Source organism: Oryzias latipes, chromosome 3 (genome assembly GCF_053564925.1).
Source record: "Oryzias latipes strain Hd-rR chromosome 3, Olatipes_Hd-rR_3.1".
Classification (NCBI taxonomy): domain Eukaryota; kingdom Metazoa; phylum Chordata; class Actinopteri; order Beloniformes; family Adrianichthyidae; genus Oryzias; species Oryzias latipes.
In genome coordinates, this window is record NC_136239.1 from 40,412,270 (window position 1) to 40,433,203 (window position 20,934).

Consider the following 20,934-nt stretch of genomic DNA (forward strand, 5'->3'; position numbering starts at 1 on the left):
AGGTTTCGTGCCCCCAGGGCCTCCCCTCTTTTCGCCCTGAGCCGGAAGAAATCAACAGCCAAAAGCAACAGCATCTCCTTTTCCTGCGGCTACTCCAAGCAATTCGCATTAATGCCTCGAAATCACATTTCCCCATCACTTTAACACCATCACTTTTTAAAAGCATGCCATTTTCCAGCAGTTTAAGACAAGTAAAGAGATAAAAAGGAGAACGCATTGAGTGTACATAAAGACGGGCGCAGCGAGGACTGACGTCAGCCATAAGCTTCCACCGGTCTGCAGTAGAAGTCAACAGTGGCACCCTGCAGCCATGTTTTTTTGTTTATAGGTCCAGCCAGACCTCCACGGATTCAGAACCAACACAGGCTTAGACGTCTCAGCTGCCGCCGGATGCTACGGACTGGATACCAGGAGAAGAATGGCAGCTTCCCTTTGTGGTCCACAGCAACTGTACGATGACACCGACACACTACGTCCACATCCATTTCTGTGTATACATTAAACTACTTTTTCCAGGTTTCCTTAGCGACATCTATGTTGGTGCTATGATGTCGATAACAACCTGTTTGTGCGATTGCATGTTGATCAGGTGTTACGGGTTATAAAGCAGAAGACGGAGACGCCAAATGCTTCTCCACATGGAGAACATTTTTAAAGCACATTCAGTAAATAATGGCAATGCTGTGTTTTAAACAACAGTGTCAGAAAAGAGCAAACATTTGAAGTTTGGACTTGAACACAGAAGCCATCTGAAGAATATCTGAGTTCTTCTGGAAGCTGCTTCCATCTGTGAGCAGCAGAGCAGCTTCTTCCTGCCTGGTTCTCACTTGGTTCTGTCATCGGACTTCTCCCTGCTTCCTCTCAGCGGTTTAGAAATTAGCAGTAGTGCTTTCACATCAATTCTATATGGAACAAGCTGCGTGCGTTCTTGATTGCGCGAAACGGCCGCCCGCCGGAGGATTTTTTTTTTTTTTTTTTTTTTTTGGGGGGGGGGGGGGGGGGTCGGTTAACTGCGACACCACGCCCCCTGCGGGTTCATCCCATACCGTCACAGCTCTAGAAGGAGGACTTACGAAGAGATCCAATCAGAACAGAGTTTTTTCAGAGAGAAAAGAAGAGGCGTCACATGATCACGCTTCACATATGATACGACCCAAAACAAGACATCCAATAGATGGGGAGGAGCGACGTTTGACAGGAGCCTGCAGAGAAGGTTTGGAGTAAATAGCTTTGCTGGAAAACTGCGATCTGAAACATCTGTGTGGATAGTTGGATCCATGTGCAGACCCAGTGTTCCTCAGAAATCAGACTGGAAAACAAACAGAACCCCACCCCTAATTTCTGTGAACATTTTCTCAGAAATTCAAACTTTGTAAAGATTTCAAACACACTAGCATCTTCTCCTTTGCTTCCTCCCAGAAACCATTGTGAAGGTACCTCAGCAGGTAACCTCGCCTCCAGAGACTAAAACAGCTCAAGATTATAAGCTCCACCCCACACAAAGATAGGCCCCTCCCACCCAGTCCCAGATGAGGGCCCTGCCCCCGCCTGAGTCATGAGCATCCTCCACAGCCCACCCCTGAGGGGGTCGGAGGCCACCCTGAAGGTGTCCGTGTGGCGCTCCGGGCGGCCGGGGGTTTGAGTTTGCAGGGAAAAGAGGGAAGGAAAAGAAGAGGGGATGAAAAAGAAAAGAGGATGAAAGCAGAGAGGAATTCAGGGAGGAAAAGGCTGAAGACATCCACCCTGCAGCCATGTGTTGTGATCAGCTGTCAGGAAAGCAGCAGCAGCTCCTGTTGGATCTAATCTGCCTCCTGCTTCACAGGATCCTGTTCTCCTCACCTCTCTTTGATGTTTCATCTCTTCCACTTCACTCTGTTCTCTTGTCACACCTCTCCGGTTGGTTAATAATAATAATAATAATGGATTGGATTTATCTGCGCTTTTCAAGACACCCAAAGCGCTTACATTGTGTCCATTATTCATTCACTCCTCATTCATACTTGGTGACGGTAAGCTATGGTTGTAGCCACAGCTGCCCTGGGGCAGACTGACAGAGGCGTGGCTGCCATTTCGCGCCTACGGCCCCTCTGACCATCACCGGGATCATTCATGCACATTCACACACCAGTGGAGCCACACTGGAGGCAAGGAGGGTGAAGTGTCTTACCCAAGGACACAACAACATTTTGGCTGGTGGGAGCAGGGATCGAACCGCCAACCCTTCGATCATTGGACGACCCGCTCAACCACCTGAGCCACTGTCGCCCTTTGGTTCCGTGTGTTCTTTGTCGGAGCGGTTTTATTCACATTCTTGTGTCGGTGGGAGGTGTTCGTGTCCAAAACAGCATTCTGACTTATTGGTTCTTCTGTGTTTTTCACATACCCGACATGTTTCGACGGACGTCTTCGTCAGAGTCATCATAAGCTGGTAGTGTGTGACGTATATAAAAACAGTTTGTCAGGTGACTGACCGCCTCAGATACAATCATCTGTTTTTATATCCGTCACACAACCATCTAATGCCGACTAACGGAAACAGAAGACGTCCTTATAAACATGTCAGGTATGTTAAAACACAACCGTGTCTGATAACAGAAGAACCAAGAAGTCAGTTTATACTGCAGACACTAGGAACTTAATACACTAATACAAGTTCAGACTCTTTAATAGTCTTTGATTCTAGCAGAAGCTAACTATTATTTGGTTTTTATTAGGGCTGCACGATATGAGGAAAACTTGCGATATGCGATATTAGAGATTAGTATTGCGATAACGATATGATTTGCGGTATATAAACAAATAGAAAAATAACCAAAAACATCATTCCCATTTCATTGCAACAGTTTAAAATTATACTCCAAATGACCCTCATTGACATAGGTGATTTATTGCGATATTCGCAGTCTTTTGCGATATGCCTATTGCAGAGCTGGATATTGCGATAACGATAAATTTGCGGTATATTGTGCAGGCCTAGTTTTTATGCTAAACTAAGAACATTTTTTCTTCAGACAAACACGTCGTCTGATTAAAATCATGTGACCTTAGTTTAAAATGTGGATGGTATCTGATATGTTGAAATATTTAAACTAATCAATATTAACAACCTGACTTTTAAATCTATAATATTATCTATTAAAGACAGAGCATTAAATTAAAGCCCAACCTTCACTAAAATGCAGCTCAGACACTAAAGGATAGTTCAAAATAAACGTAAATAATCCACATTAAATTCAAAATAAACTGAAAAGCCGCATTACCTCCTGTTCTGTTTGTATTGAGCTTTTTCTACCTTTCTGTTCAAGACATCCCATAATACATCTCTTGCAGCAATATGGTGGATCTCCAACATGAGCAGAGAATCACGTTGAACTTTTTTTATGTTTGCCGGGCAACCAGAACACGTTTTTGCTCGTTTGCTGACATGTAACCACAACAAGGAGACGCAAAGGGGGGCGGAGTCACTGACAACCTGAGATGGCAATCTCGTCGGGGTTGAGGTGTGTGACAACATGCAAACTCAGCAGACCGGTGCTCCTGTCTGATGGTGAAGGTTTGGATCCGGGATGCTGGTGTCAGAAGAATCGGGTCAACGTTTTGGTTCGTCTCTGCGTCTTCATCACCTTCTGTGAGACTTCATCACTTTTTTTGCTTATGAGGAGAAATGAGAGTTTTCAAAAGTGATAATGAGTCTGTTTCTCACTGAAGCTGCTCATCTGTCCGCTCAACATGGAGGTAGGTGGATGCTCACTCATTTCCTACATCTGGATGGACACGCCTAAACGGAGAGCCCGGTCTGCTCCACCATCAGCATCCTCTGCTGAACATCTTCACAAAGCTGAGCCCTACAAGGCTTTTCCACCTAAATGATCCACTTAAAGCAAATTACCTTTCACCTTTTGACGTGTGCCAGATCATTAGGCAGGGACATTAAAACCAACACCAGAGGGGGCCTGATGGAGCCGCTGCCCGGTGCACAGCTCCATGGCGGTGGCGGCGGCGGTGCAGGAACATGCAGAAGTGCTCGTTTTGGGAATTTTCAAGAAAGGAGCTCTGCAACATCAAAGGAGGGCCAGCAGCCCAGGGTGTCTCCATGTGCCCAGAATGATTTGACACCAGCAGATGCATCATTAAAACACCGCCACACTTGCTGGCCGGGCAGCAGACCAGACAGTCTCTCATGCACACATTAGCATTTTGAGCCCCCGTCCTTCTGAAATTCCACTGTCGCGTGCAGAAAGGTTCCACAAACGCCAGTCCAGGGCGGCTTTTTTCCTTCCTATTCTTAAATCCCACCTGTGCCCGAGCGGGAGGGTGGTGCGAGCTTCAGCATGTGCCTGTGATTTTGGGGGGTCCTGGAGGTGGAAGAGCCCCGCCCTCCTTATTAAATCAGGCCACATCACACAGCGACGGCGGGCCAGCGGAGGGCCTGTGATGTGCAGCCAGAGGAAGGACGCAGACAGACTTCACCTTCAACAGATGGTCGAAGCACGACTGTTCGTCCTCACCCTTCCTCGCCTTCTTCTCTGTCAAACACATCCCTCCTTCCCAAACTCGCTCCCGCTGATCGGAGCAGAAGTTTGACAGGAAGCGAGCTGCTCTGGTCGCCGCCGCTGATTAAGACCGAGTTTGAGATCCGCTCATTAACAGGGACTGATGTGAAGAGGGAATCCAAACTGGACTGACGGGATGACCTTGGTCAACAAAAAGGCAACTCTTTCTTTAGTTTTGCATCAATCTGTGGATGTCCTCCGTTTTCTTTGAAGGTGACTTTCTTCTGTTTTGAAGCAACAACATCAGCTTCCATGTGTTTGACACAAATCCAGCAGGAATCCGCTGCTCCACTGACAAAGGATCAGTGAAGCTCAGACCATATGTTAACAGCAGAGTTCATTTAAAGTCCCACTCTCACCATCTTTTGATCTATTTCCCAAGTGTTCCCGGTGCTTTTTGAATTATAATAAGGATTTTTGGCAAAACCAAAAACCGTGCTGCAGAACGGAAGTAGTTCATTAGAAACTCGCCTTTAGGTTGTGGGCGGGACTGTTGGCACGGACCAACCCCGCAGAGTGACCCTTCCCTCATTTCCCATCATCCATCTGTTAACATTCCCATCCAGAATCCAGCTCAGACGAAGAAAACAAAGACATTTATAGATCTATTTGTCTGAGAGTGAATGCTTCAGAATGGAGATATTGGTCCGCTCGTTTTAGTTGCAGCGTCAAAAACAGAGCTTTTTCAAACCACATTTTGTCGCTTGCTTTTGATTCATCCTGATTTTAATACTCAGTAACACAGTTTTAATTTTATAAATGTATTTTACAAATAACATGTTAAAAACAAAATATTTATTGAAGTGGGTCTTTACCGTTACACCTAAAAGAGTGGAAGACGGCACTTTGACAACAGTGTGCACGAGTTTTGGTTAACCATTTTAGCTTGATTGTTTTAGCTACAGGCAAGAGAATCGGCTGACAAGCTTCTGTTACAAATGAAAAAGAAAAACAAAGACCTGGTGACTGATGTGCTGCAAGATTTAGGATTAAATATAAACGACACATTTAAGAGGACAAATGTGTTTTCAATAAAAAAAGCTTTAAAAAATAAATGATATATTAAAGAGCTTAGACTATTCAGATCGTTTGTGCTTCTCAACCTGTTTAAAACGGTCAAAACAAAGAACAATAACTCACATTCCATCCACTACATTGAGTTGAGAAAAACCAGCTCTGGAGCTGTACAGCAAATAGGGGCGTGCAGAAAAATCGAGTAGCAATATATTGCGATAGTTCATTTGGCGATACTAGAGGAGCTACAATAAACAATATTGAAAATAAACGGCACTTTATTTCGACAATCATACTTTTAGAACCTTATTGGTTAAGGCACATTCATTCTATATTTTTTTCTACTAGTGAAAAATATTTTCTTGTGGAAAGACAATGTTGAATGCTCCCTTTAAGAACAAATATTTCCTAATTTACCAAAATAAAAGCCCTTTGAATTAGCTTGGTTAAAAGCAACTTATATTTGAGATACAGTGGCAGTGCTTAAGATTGTGATCATTAAATGAAATGAATGTTTTAATTTTATTACAATGAAAGGCATATTAATATTCAGGAAGAGGTTTTTTTCACCGTCATCCTCTAAAGAAAATGCGTTCCGGTACAATGTCTTGATATGTATCGTATCGTGAGACGTTTATCGGGATACATACTGTATTTACAGACTCTTGGAATAAACCCCCCAACAGCAAACATTTTTTCAACAAGAGCTCCTGAGCTTTGAATCTTCCAAAAACAACAGAATCACAGATATGTTTTTTTATTTATTGTCAGTTATTAGATGTAAACACGAGCCATGTTTCAGACGTAATCCATACTTTTTATTGAGTAAATGTAACTGAGCATCATCTGCATAAAGGAGGACCACTAGAAGGCAGGGGATCCTGATCTCCTTAGGGAGGATGAACCGGTTCTGAACTGATCAAGAATCAAAAATAATAACAGGTTTTGAAGGAAAAGGTTGGTTTAAAAATGGACTAAAACCATCCAGAGGCATCAAAATGCAGAACAACCAAACTGAACAAGCAAAGTTCCTTCACACTTTAAAAATCCTTGGAACAGATTCAGAGGAATCACTGGAAGTTGCTGATGATCATTAAAGAAACAGAGGAACCCAGAAACACGTTAAAGTCAACATTATGCTGCTCCGGTCTCTGCAGTTTCCAGGGAGGAAGAGGATGTCTGGTCTTGGGTCTCATGTCTGCTTTCTAAAGAACTATAAATACACACCAGACTCTTCCAGGTGAAAGGACAGGGCAGCGCAAACATGCAAACACTCAGACAAGCCCCGCACAGGAGTGTGAGGGGGGGTGCAGCAGCCAAATAAAAATCTATTGAGCTTAACAATAGTGTTATAAAAACGTACAGAGGTAGTCCTTAACAATGCGGGAGGAAGAGACGGCGGTAAACGCTTCTGGGAACGATGAGGCCTGGCTCAACATCAAAGCCAAGAAAGCAGCATTGTCTTTAAATTCACACCATTGTCTCCTTTAAAGGAACACGTCCACGCTGCAAAACTGTGATGCGGTGGAAGGATATTTTCAGAGGCTTAAGTCCTTTTTGTGCTGCGGCGGCGGATTAAAAGTCACATGCTGCTGAAAAACGCGCAGTGGACCGACTCCACGTACAAGACGCTGATTCTGATCGTAACAGCAGGAGGGAACGCCGTTGAGAGTTCTGCAACATCTAAAACTGCTGTGTGAAAATGACTTCACTGTACGGAGCGCTGTGAGGGACAAATCACAACCCGCTTCGCCTCTTCTCATGAGGCAAACATAACAAACACAAAACAGAGGTCGTCTGCATAGAACGGACCCGCGCAGAAAAACCAAACATAAAATCTACAATCGGCTGAAACTCAAGGGGCTGGACAAGCGTCTGACAGCTGGTTTGAGGAGGGTTCAATTCCCGACCTTTATAAGGGATTAATAATCTAATCACTTATGACTATTATTAATCTTTGATATTAAAATATCATCACGATTTGCAATATTAGTGATCAATATTGTGATGACGATATAATTTGCGATACATAAACAAATGACAAAACACCCAAAAACATTATTTCCATTTAACTGCAACAGTTTAATTTAAATAAGAGTCAACATACCTTCAATTTTACTTCAAAAGACCCTCATCTACATAGGATGTGAGCATCTAACATCAAGGGGTTCATCAGATTATTCAAATACATGAAGGGATTTAATTGATTCGTTAAATACTTCAAGATGTCTTAAGATTAATTTAGGACATTTAAGGTAACCTTTTATTGCCATTTTGCCATCTTTTGCGATATTTGTCTTGCACAGCTTGATATCGCGATAATTATAAATGTGTGATTTATTGTGCAGGTCTAACATAAAGCAAAACAATTAAAAGGACATGTTTTTGAAATGAAGTAATACATACAACTAAATACTTTTTAAAAATGAGAACACAAAAACTTTACAATACATTTTAAATAATATTTATATTTACATGCTTAAATTGCGACAGACTGGCGACCTGTCCAGGTTGTCCCCTGCCTTTGCCCACAAGTGGCCGGGATAGGCTCCGGTAGCCCCGTGACCCCGAAAGGGAAAAACGGTCAAGAAAATGAATGAATGAATGAATGCCTAAATAAAAACAATAGAAATAAAATTAAGTGACAATAATATTCGGGAAAGTCATTAAAGAACATTTTAAGAAAAAAGATTTTTTTATTTTTTTAAGTTAGATTAAGTAAAAATGTATAATTCAATCTATGAACTTAAAAGTATTAATTTAAAAAAGTACTTTAATAAAATGGGATAAAATGTGCTTCCTTTCTTTATTTCCTGCAGTTTCACTAAAAACCTTTTTTTTTTTTTTACTGTTGTGCTGTGAAACTTTCACACCAACAAGCACCTTTTTGTAGAAAAAAAATCTGTTGATGATACTGACTTTAGTAGTTAGTGATGTTTAACCTGATCGTTTGGAATTTTTTCAACTCTTCAGAGAAACTTCACACCGAAATGAAACCCTTCAGGAAGCAGATCCATCAGAAGAAGGAACCTGAAGATTTCCGTCTCAAATCCTGCAGTCCTCAGTGACTTACGACCTCCACGGTGCAGAGTTGAGCTTTGAGCTCAAATAAAATTGATAAGTACACAAATATGTCCTGCATGAAAAGATATTTGGCAGTAGGACGCAGGTTCTCCCCAAGACTGACGAGCTGTTGTCACCAAAGCTTCAATAACAGCAGCAATAAAGAACAGATTTATGTGGAATGCTTTCATGGCTTTGCCTCCAATCGGTTCCCCCTCTTCAAAATTAATTATTGATTAATCACTTCGCTTTTTAAGCAAAAAATGCAGACCAGCAATATCAAACTATCAGAAAAAACGATTATGCCCCCAAATCACACGTGTCCACCTCATTCATTACGAACGTATTGACAGGAAGCACGCTGCTAATCGCCAAACCTGAAGAAATAAGGGCCGTCAGCATTTCCGCGTAAAGGCAGAAATACAGAGCAAGATGTAAGTTAATGGACTGATCAGAGCGGGGAGGGGGGCAGCCATGCAGGGGAAGGTGCATATGCATAATCATCAGTTTGTTTTGGTCTTAAGTCTACAGCCAAACCCAGACACGATGACAGAGGCGTGCGCGTTGCTGCGCGCCGCCCAACCGGAGCGGCGCCCGGTTGGGCTGCCGACGCTCAAAGGTCACGGCAGAGTTTAGGTGGCGCGTACCGGGGGCCTTAAGATATTTACAGCCAGCATTTTAGCCGGAAACATAATGAGATGGAAGTGGTAAATATTTGCTGATGGTCTGAAAAATTCCAGCCGTGCTGAGAAGCTATTTTGAATACAAAAGATGTCAGGGGAGGATGATAAGTGAGGGAGGGGGGGTGTGGATACAGGGAGGAGGGGCGGGTCACCTGATAGCTAATTAGTACATTTGCCCAAATAATTAGAATGAGCACTCATGGCTGATATCACAGAGGAGAGCGTGTGAGCCGCATTCTGAGCGGCAGAATCTGCGCTGGACTTTCATAATCCCACCCTGGGGGGCCTTTAATGGATGTATTTACCTTTGGGATGTATTGGCTGTTTGAGGCGATGACTGGCAGGTTGGTGCACCAATGAGAGGGAGCTCGCCGCCATGTGTGCACGAGTCTAAAGGTGTGCAGCACATTACTCTGAGCAAACAGGCGCTGTGCCTCATTATCCCGTCTTTAAATAAGAGCTCTTCATGCTGCCGGTTTTATCCTCCCCCCTTTATCTCTTCATAGAAGCTTTCCTTCCAGCTCTGCTTTTTCAACACACACCTTGAATATATCATCGTCCATCGTGATGGGTGACTGACATCCCGATGGAGAGACCACCATCGTGATGCCACGCCCCCGCCACGTTGCGCGTCGACACCATAAGCCGCGGTTACATGTACAAAATATCTTGATGGGATCGATGGTCGGATTAGAATCCAACCGTGTACATGGGCCCAGAAAAATGTTTTCAGAATATAAAAACGTTCACTAAGGTCACACTTTCCGTCGGAATAAATCATTCGCACATGCGCAGTAGGGTTTGAAAACCGGAAGGATATAAATTCCGACGTGCGGCTTTTTTTTTTTCAAACTTTATTGAATTTAACAATTCAATACAAAACAATGTTAAACAGCGCCGAGCGGCTTTATACATTGACATGTCAACTCGGTAAAATACGAGATGATCTTCTAAACGTGCTTTTAATAATGTTACGGTTATTATGAAGCACCTGTTCGCTCATCATTTGAATTTTAATCCGTGTGGTCAGTGCTTTTTCTGGACGGAGCCGGAAAGAAGCCAGGATTAGCAGTATGCTAACACGGGCTAACAACATTAGCTTTGGGTGGTGCTGCTTGCTGGCTGCACGTAAACATGTAAGAATAACATCAGCCTTTATTTAGTCGGGACACGACTGGAATCACAAATCCGCGTGATTGTTTGAATGTTTTCTAAGGACTGAGCGACATTTCTGCTTTGAAGCTCAAACCGCTGTGTGTGCTGACGATCTGTGCTCAGACACACACTTCTAGACCCGGTTCTGAGTTCGGTTGCTTGTACCCCTAGAGCTGCGGGACGGATCGCAGTCTTAAATCTCCCACACATAGCGCTCATGTAACAAAGCACCCCCCCCCCCTTCCCATCAAACACAAAGCTTTAAGTCCGCACTCCGCCGGTCGACTTCACTAGTGAAGTGCGGGAGCCGACCACTTCTTTTCTATTTTGTTTGTTACTTTTTTTTGTTAAAGTCACTTCCCTCAGTTTATACTGGATCATCGCGGATTAGTCATTAGTTGGGAAATAAAATGAAAAAAGCAAAAAAAACGAATAGCAGTTATATAAGAACGAAAAATTAAAAAATCTCCCCCCCCCCCCCCCCCCCCCCCCCCCCCCCGGACGATGTCATCGTCCATCCCGATGGTTGACAGCAAACATCGTCAATGGCCAATTTAAGGGACATCGCCCAACCCTACTTCCTACCTCGTGAAAAAGGGGCGGTTAGTCTGGAGAATCTTCTGGTGCTTTTTCTGAAGGATTCTGCTGCAAAGTCCTGGATAAAGGAGAACCTGAGCGGCTCCACTTTGGTTCTTGAGGCATGTTGGGGTTCATCTGGAGAGAAAAGAAGTCACAGGATTGAAACCAGCATACATAAACACAGTGGAAGCAGAGCAACTCGATACCCTCCAGGACTATCGCACAAATTCCTTCAAATTCCATCAATTCTTGCAACTTTTTTTTGACACAACTTCATCCAATCACTGCATCTTTATGTTAAAGGTCTCATTTTGAGTAAGTCCTACCATCAAACTGTCTCCACCAATCAAGTTTAGAGACTCAACCATCATCAGTCTAACCCCAACTACAAGGAGGAATCTGTATTCTTTCCTTAACCGTACAGCTTCTCCCCACCCCTACATTTATCCCTCCAAGATCGTTGGATATGGAAAAATAGTGTCTTCAAATTTGGACTAACTCTTGATGACGTCATGAATAGTCGCCCGTCATCAAAGTTACCCTAAAGCGGTATTTTGATCATGCATGCATTAATGAGTATTCCTCTAAATACCTGCTCTCTGAGCACTAACCCCTCCCAATCCACGAAAAACAAACCGGTTCTCACGAGCTGATGTAGACCAGTGAGGAACCGCCCATTCCAGGAAGAGTCTGTAGTGCCAGCTCCGCCCCCAGGCTAGCATGCAAACGCACTTTCTCGGTGGAGCTAGCGGTGATCGGCTAAACGCTTTTTCTTTGATATGTACAATAGGCACATCCATCTTTGCAAAAGTTCAGATGTTGTTTGTTTAGTTTGAAATGCAGACACACGGCCGAGGTCGGCTCTAGGATGATGTCATGGAATGGGCGGCACACACAAGTAGTGAAAGGCGGAGCCTCAGAGATCGAGTCGTCTTACTTCCGGGTTGGGAAAAACCTCAGTCAAAAAACTCATATTTAACAAAATTGTTCTTTTTTATGTCATCATATATATGGATATTGTCTGCTATAAAAGGCATAAGAACATCATTGTATAGGCCCTTTAAAACCCATATCTGTGGACCTCAACGAATGTAGGGAGTTAAAAGGTTAGAAAAATAGTTAGCGGTTTGTCCGTGCAAGGTTTTAAGGTGGACTGTCCAATTTCCAAAATAATTAGAGGACTTTAAGTGTCCCTTAAAGTTTAAAAAAACAAGCATGAGTATCTTAGTTAGCTCTGCTTTAAGTTTAGTAAGGTTTGCAGATTTATGATTAAAAAAACTGTAAAAATGTAACACCTGTTTCATATTTAGAAAAGGAAATAGTGATTTTTTTCCTCATGTTTACGTTTTACAAAAACACAATCATTATGTGTTTTTGACAAACTAGTAAGAACATAATTCAAAGCAGTTCTGTCCTTTTCTAAGACTCAGTGGCTCCCAGTGGGCCATGGTCAGTGAGAATCTGACCTAAATGGCTCTTTAAGAGGTCGAACCAATCAAAACATGTCCTCACTTCAACAGTGATAAACCCTCTCAGTTCCGAACAAAAATCACAGTTTGATCCAGCTCAGCAGTTTCTAGATCCTCATCATGGAAGTGGAGATAGATTTTAATTTTTTTTTTCCATCTTTGTCAAGGTTTGTGTTGGAACACAAACAAAAGTGGTCGATTGGCGGGAACTTTTCAACCATATAAACAAAGTCGGAGAATGAATGAAAGTTGTGTCAAAAGTCTGCCTCACCTTGACCATTTTTTAAGTTTAAGATTTGAAAATAGGCTTTGAAATAATAAACTTCTTTTTTTTAATTTACCATTATATTTATTTGGTATATTTATATTGGATTTTTGATTTGAAATGGTTTATTTCAAGCTATCAAATAAGAATAGTACACAAAAACATTACAATCATCAGTTATACATTCATACAATGACGTATCAAACTTAGGATAATTAGACATATTAATAAATATTGCTTGAAAGGGAATGGAAGGAAGTGAATTTATATAATCCCACCCCTGTTATACCGTAACCATTTTATTACATGATTTATCAATATCCGGATCATATCTTTATCAGACAGAATTAAAAATCCTTAGGTATCAATAAAGCACAAGACAAAGATGAATTACTTAAAATATTATCTACAAAATAACTATTTTAGAAATCAACATGGAAAATGCAGATTGGTTATCTAAGATATATACTGATTATGTCAATTATAAAAATCATGTACATAGTTGAAAAATAATACTATATCAGTAAAATAAACATAAAAATGTTTCAAAAATCTTCATAGCAAAAAATGATTAAGTATCAAAAGTTAAAAATATGTGCAAATTATGTTTCATTAGAAAAAAATCATTAATCCATCATTTTTGGAGAAAGTGAAGTAATGTCATTGGAAATCAATCAATTTAATTTAGCATTTTTAAGCATTTTTTTTTTTAGTTTTTAAATTTATTTATTTTTTATAATAAGGTAATGCTGAGATATAAAATAAAAGAGGGGTCCATATTCTTTTAAATGACCAGAGTTGCTATTCCTTCTTCTGCTGATTAACAGCCATCCTTCTGGTTTAACAGAGTTTATAGTTCTCTTCGCTGTTATGTCTGCAGACATCAGATTAAAGTCCTTTTCCTTCAGGAAAGTGTGAGAATTCATACTATAACGGGCTTCGGTCTGTTGGCAGAAATGTATAAATAAAATAAATAAATGTTACTTTTCAACAAATGTTTTTTTCCCAAAAATCCTCATTCTCGTTAAACAAACAAGCACGTGCGGATAGTTGAATTCACTTACGGCTAATAAAACGCAATGCCATAAGAAAGTGACTTTTCACGGGTCATTTTATCAAATATGTGCGGCCAGAACTGAAGTTTTATCTGAGCCGAAGGGACCAGAAGAAGGGTTACGTTTAGGGTAAAACTAACTAAGTTCTCACCAAACGCAATTCGCGCGGCAAAAGCATTAGCTAACATGCTAACCATAGCATCAAAAGCCTGTTTATGTCAGTTTGTGTTTGGAGGGAAAACTGACCTGTTCAGACAGTTTACACACATTCCCACTAAACATTAGTAACTTTTATTATAAAAGTTGAACATTTAATTTACCATATAAACTATTCAACCGTAACTGAATGACTAATAAAAAAGGAAAGTTAGAAAACTGGTGAATCTGTTTCACAGTCCGAAAAACAACACTTTGTTTGGAGGTTTCTTTTTATTTTGTGTTTCTGAAGCATTTCTTTTTCCCAAAGGTTTCTATTTGGTTTGTGTTTTCGATGAACTTACGATGTCATGAGTCACACCGGTGTCGGTCGGTCCCACTCTCTAGGCGACGCTGGTTTCCCGAACTGGAGAAACGAGGCGGAGCGGACGGTGTGCTGAGAATGGGGGCTGGAGGGCGGAGGGACACACGAGAAAATAGTCCCTCAAAAATGAAAAGAAAAATGAAAAATACAGATTGTTTTTTCATCAATAAACTTTTTTTATTCAAAAAAACAAAATAGTTTAATGGAAATTAAACATATTTAAAAACATCTTCCCTATTTTTACCCCAACAATGAAAATCAGACATGACGTCATCACGCGATAAGACACGCCCCTTAATCTTCCCAGCAAGCTTGTTGGAAACCAAGTTGATCAAAAATTTTTATGTCCACACAAACGTCTGTTGCTCATTTAGAATAGGTGGCATTCAGATTTAAATCTTGATGTAAATATCAACAGTTTGTGGTATTAAAAAATGTTATAAGTTTGAGACCATTCCTTACAAATTCTCCACAAAATTGTGACAGAAGCACAATGGCTGATGGGAAACATGTTATTGAATGATCTAAGACTGACCATATTAAAAGCCTTTCTTTAAAATTTTAAACTAAGTTTGAGATTTTAAATATGTTCTGTAACATGTAGCATCCACAGTTCCTTGTTCCTTTGTCGTAAAAATAGTTGAATCATTTTGAGAGATTCTGGCAAGAACTGAGTGGGGAAACGGTTCACGCCGTCTCTGTCCAGCAAAGCAGAATTCACCTCGGACCGACTGAACCGCACAGACCGTGACAGACGGGCCTGTGAGACTTTTCCAGAACACGGGCTTGGATGAATGGACAGTAAAGTTGGTCTCTGTGGGTCCAGATGGAGCTGCTGTCAACGTCAGCCTGTACCACGGCGCCGTGCCAAAACGCCGTCCATTTGCTGTGGTTGGAGACGCTCTGGTGCATATTCTGGAGATTGGAGGATGAGGTTTAATCAGCTGATTCCAACGTTCCTCACTGTCAGAATTAACCGCACTGCGACTGAACCACTCCACCTTTATTTACCTTGTGCTCACTCGCACTTACATCACCCTCAGCAAAAAGGATTCAAGCAACCACTTCCAAAGAAGCGTGTTTTGGGGTTCCGCGTCCAATTCTCTCGTGTTCACGTTGACGCGCACATTTTCAAGACAGGTTATAGGCTCTACTTAAAAAAGTCGTGGTGATTAAACGTCCATTAAAAATGAAACCACGGTTTTCCTATAAGTCTCTTTGAAAAACTAGTTTGCACGGATGTCTCTTAGGGGTCCGTTTATGCTCATTTTGAAGTTTTTTGATGGCAGAATACGGGCGCTGTGAGTTTTTGGGTCGTCCGGGTTGGTGGAGGGTCGTAGAGAGGAGCGGCTGCATCTTAAGGAGAGCCCAGATGTGTCTTGCAGTTCCCTCAAGGGGCGCCATAAAAACGGAATGTACCATTGTCGTGTGTGTGGTATCGTGAAGAGGTCAATGGAAGCTCCACGCACTTATGTCACACGGGTGAGGCTATTTCTACGCCTCATACGGGTGAGGCTGTCGTCCGGCGTCCTTACACCACACTTTAGTGAGGTGCACAGCTCTAACGGGCTCCTTGTACAGTCTGCAGGATTTGGTTGGGGGTTGAAAATGAAAAATCTGTTGGACACGCCTGTGCCTCACCTAGTTCCCGCCCTGACATCCGTACGTGTTGTAGGAGTGACCTACGACCCGTCGCCTGCAGCATGCCCATAGAGAAAAAATGTGCATCAACATTTTCTCTCTTCGGGTTCACTGAGCGCTCATCGACCCTGAAGCTTCACGCGGGTCACCTGTGCGCCCTGTACAGGCTTGCCTGTACCCGCAGAAAGGTCAGAGGTCAACTTGCTCCCCTGACAGAGGTGTCACTTTGTCAGAAGGTTTGCTGCGCTGCTTTGAATCGTTGTAACGGTTTCGTCCCTGCGACAGACGCAAGATGACGCCTCCACAACAACATGAGGAACGCGGCGTGGAGGAGATGGCGACAGCGGAGAAAAGCAGCAGAAACTTTCGACAGACCTGGAAAGTTTTTCAAGGTCTCCTCCTCTAAAGTCATCGGGCGCAGATGTTCGTGCTGCTCCTCTGTGAGAGAGGAGGACCCGGGCGCGACGCATAACTGAAATGGAAATCTGAATTGGAAGCAGGGATACAGATCAAAACGTAATCCAGCTTTTGGCTCGGTCCACCCAACAAACCGCGGCGAGGCGGTGGGGGCGGAGCATGAGACAGATTAAGCGATACCTTGGTCTATCTTTACAATTAGTTTCCTGCAGGCTGCAGAATCACATTGAGCAACTTGTCTAACAGGGTCAAGGAAAAGATGATTTAAGCCTCGGCTAAATTTACGTGCCCAGCTTCTTGCCATTTGTCTCTGTCTCTCTGCAGTTTTGCAACATCTGGCACCGCGAGATTTAGGTTAGACAGCTAATTAGTGGCACATATTTGTCCTTAAGACAGGTGTATTTTCATTTAAGAAACACTCCATCACGCCTCCAGATGAAGGCGTCGCCCAGAAGATGAGAACAACCCCCCCCCCCCCCCAAACGCTCTTTGTTTATGATTTTGTTTCTCCGTCGCTTCCGTTTGCTGGCAAAGTCCGCATTTCATTACACAACCTTTGCATGATTGAAGGTTTGGCAGCGCCCGTCTCTAAAATGTTTCTGCCCCTGAATGAGGCTTTACTGGATGTTAACAACCCAACGCAGGATTAAATATCTGATATCAGTGACCTTTCTAACCCCCCCAGCCTGCACGCTCCACTTTAACTTCACTAAACTAAAGGCTTCGTCTAGGCAAGGCAAGGCAAGTTTATTTGTATAGCACAATTCGTACACAAAGTAATTCAAGGTGCTTCACAAAACAGAAAAATGCATTAAAATCACAATACATCATAGAAATAATCAACATAAAATTTACTTTAAAAGAAAAAAAAAATAATAATTGAAAATTGATTTAAAAATAAAGGAAGGAAAGGAAAGAAAAGTTCAGATAGGACCTTTCAGTCATATACACGGCTAAACAGAAATGTTTTAAGTCTAGATTTGAACACGAACACAAAAGAGTCTACTCCTCTTCATTCCTAATCTACCGCAGACGTTCTTTCCTGGTTCCTCTGATGGCTACCCCCCCCCCACCCCCTCCTCCTCCTGCTGCGTTTCCTCACCAGATGAAGCCGTTTCTTCTCTTAAAATGGAAATCCACTCCATCACGGTCACTTGGCTCCTGGTTCCAATAAATCAAGGGCCGTCCGCTGGAAAGAAGCAAACTGGCCCTGGATGGATCTCCTCCGCTGCTCCTAATGGAGGTCACTTTCCCAGAAACACGTTCGTCTCCATGCATGTTGGAAAAACGACAGAAACGAGCTGAAGGAGGAGAGAGGTTCGCCTCTGGAAAAGCTGGGAGGATCCAAATGTTCTGAAGATGTAAGCATCAGGCAAAAGTAACGTTTCTTAAAAAGTATGTATTACTGGAGGAAAGGCAAAAAAACAGTCACCCAAACAATCGCCAGAGTAAGTTGACGTCATTAAAGTAGTTTATAGTCTCACTTTTTTTTTTCTAAAACAAACGCTGGAATGAACTGAATAAAAATAAATTCGTCTCGTCTACAGTTTGTGGGCAGATACCCTAAAACGCACGTGAGCGGCGCTTAAGACGACTTTATTTTGTTTTTCTCAGAGACATAGCATCAAGCTTCATCTATTTTTAAGTTAATAATAAATGTTTAGTGTAAATAAATTTTATCCTCACACAGCGGTGCAGCTTTTTACAAACATGAAAGGGTCTCTATGGAGCTAAATCAGCTTTCTGAGCTTTAAAGTGTTTTATAATGTTTATTCCTCACAAAAACATCCCCAAAGTGATATTTTGATCCATTCACGCATTTCTGAATATAAAAACCTTCTCTCTGAACACCAGCCCCTCCCAATCCATGAAAACAAGCAGGTCCTCACAAAGTGAGGAACCGCCCCTTCCAGGAAGAGTCTGTGCCACCAGCTCCGCCCCCTAGACCAACACACCCGCCCACTTCTCCGTGGAGCTAGCTATCGGCTAAACTCGTTCCTTTTCTATGAACGATACGCACATCCATCTTTGCAAAAGTTCGGATGTTTGTTTTCGTGGGAGAAATGCAGACACGCTGCTGAGGCTGACTCTAGGATGATGTCATGAAATGGGCGGCACCCAATAGGAGAGAAAGGCGGAGCCTCAGAGATCTATTCGTCTAATTAACTGGTAGGAAAAAGAGCCTCGAAAATAACTTTATTTCATAAAAAAAAGGGTTCTTTAGTTTGCCAAAGGTAATAAATGATCATAAATATGGATATAGTTTTGCTCTGAAAGTCTAATGAACAGCTCTAGGTCTTTTAAGCTCAACTCTGCCGTCACTTCCCGACATCAGTTTGTCGCTCCAACATGTGGTTCTGCAGTCAAAGCGGGTCCGTGCAGAATCAGATATTTACCTTCTAAAGCAAAATTCTGCTCCGGTTTGATGTGTTCAAGGTTTCCCAGGTAACTCGGGGTAACATTGAATTTATGTAGGAATAAAGAGTACGGCCCGGAATGCTACTTTGAAGAGTACAACTTAGTTACTCGAGTAAATGTAACAAGTTACAAAGTGTGGTTTCATACCTGGAGCAGATTTCCCATAATTCAGTGGTTGGTCTGACACATTTCAATCGTTTCTGAAGGAAACAGGAAGTCGTCAGGAATAAAGAGCATGATATACGATATGTAACCCTCAATATGAAGACCATAATACTATTAACGAGTGAAGTCAAGTATTCAACCCTCCATCTGGAGCCCATGATAGTATTTAGAAGTAAATTCTTGTATTTAAGCTTCATTTAGAAGGTTATACTAGTTCAAACTTATCCCTCAAAAGTGCTATTATCATGTAAAACACTTTCTTTCAGCCTCATTCTGAAGCCCATAAAACTATTAATAATTTAAATATTGTCTTTAATCCTCATCTGAAGGCAATCACAGTATTTACAAGTAAAATACTTTCCTAAACTCTCCTTCTGAAGGCAATAATATTGACTGCAGCTCTCAAAACCGCCTTTGAGGCCGTATTTCTAATTACATTTACACTTTGACCTCTTATGTTCATTAGGATTAATATTTCCAAATTGGTATTTAATCCTTGTTTTATTGACACATTTTTATATTTAAGTAATTTTGAGGCCACATATTTACAGTTCTGTGATGGTTTCTGACCTATAAGAGTTACAAAGCGTTTCTCGATGGTTAAAGAAAAGTGTTTTTTTTCCCATAACAACAGTCTATATCAGCGATGATCATCCAGTCTGGGAACGAGAAGCATTTTCTGTAATGATCCAGTTAAAGTCCTGTAATCTGTAATCTGTAATCCAGCCCCTACAGGTTATTATCCCACCTCAAAGGTCAGGGGAGTCACCTCTAAGGCTGGAGTGTACGCTCTGGCCGGCGTGTTTGGCGTGCAGCGGCGCCGGATCAGCAGGATGTGCACCGGCCGGACCGGCGGCACCTTCTGCCGTCCCACCCCCCCCCCCCCTCCCATGCACCCGAACGCTTTCCCGCTCGTTTGATTGTGAGCAGAAAACAATGAGATCACTTGTGATTCAACTCGTTCCTCTGAATGGAATTATCTGCACACAGAAAAAGGAGAAATTCAAAGTGTCTGGGCTCAATCAAAATATTCTGATCCACGTTACAACGGCTGAATATGGATGAAGAACTCAAATATGCTGAATTTATTTTGAATATTTAATGAGATATAAAATATAAGTCTATTTCAGCAACTAATAAAATCAGTCTTGTATGAATGTGCCATAGATTGGAAATGAGCGCTGAGGGGGGTGGGGGTGGGGGTGGGGAGTTGGGAAGGGGAGGGGGGCAGGAAAACAAAGGGTGTCAGAGCTTCATCAGCTTTAAACGAGCAGCACGGCCGGTTTCTGCAGCGTGGAGTTCAGGAGCCCCCCCAACCACCACCACCACCTCATCTCTCCATCTTTCTTCGCCCCCCCCCCCTGTGTGTCCAATCACACGGCAGTCCTTCTCAATAAAACAAATTAACTGATTAGACGTTTTAATCTCAGTTGTCTTTGACCTTGCAGAATATATTACTGACGTCTGCATCGCTGAGAGCAGCTGCTGCTCCTGCAGACAAAACTGCCCTTTTTTTAACAGACGAGCTAACAGGTTGGGGGGGGCCCACATACCCTAACACCCCCCCCCCCCCTCCTCCTCCTCCGTCCCTTCAGGCGGCCGGCGGGGAAAGGGTTAAGGCGCCACGCATTAACAAAAGAAAATTATGGCGTAAACAGTTCATAAAATCTGATGTTGGGGCGAGATCATTAAATTTCTGCAACAATTAGACCTTTTCTCATGGCGGCAAATTGGAGCCGTTGCCATGGCGAAGCCGAGCCCTTAAGTCATATATCTTTGATTGCGGAAAGGTCACGCGCGCAGACAGCCTAATAACTCAGGGAGCTGTGTGACACGTTTCATCCCGGCCTGATCACATGACGGGTGGGGGGGTGGGGGGGGGGCTCTGCCCGGCCGGGAAGGGCCCCCCCATCCTGCCCCCAGATCCGCTGGATTCT

The 20,934-nt window shown here is 42.6% G+C and overlaps 1 protein-coding gene across 1 annotated transcript in view; it reads right to left on the bottom strand.

Moving 5' to 3' along the window:
* Positions 1-14,493, bottom strand: part of znf536 (zinc finger protein 536) — a 336,911-nt gene extending 322,418 nt beyond the window's left edge. Inside the window, exons 1-2 of the mRNA XM_078944692.1 lie at positions 14,337-14,493; positions 11,054-11,182 (exon numbers count right to left, since the gene is read on the bottom strand). The gene's annotated coding sequence lies outside the window, so the exon portion shown is untranslated. The remainder of the gene's footprint in view (positions 1-11,053; positions 11,183-14,336) is intronic.
* Positions 14,494-20,934: the final 6,441 nt, after the last annotated feature.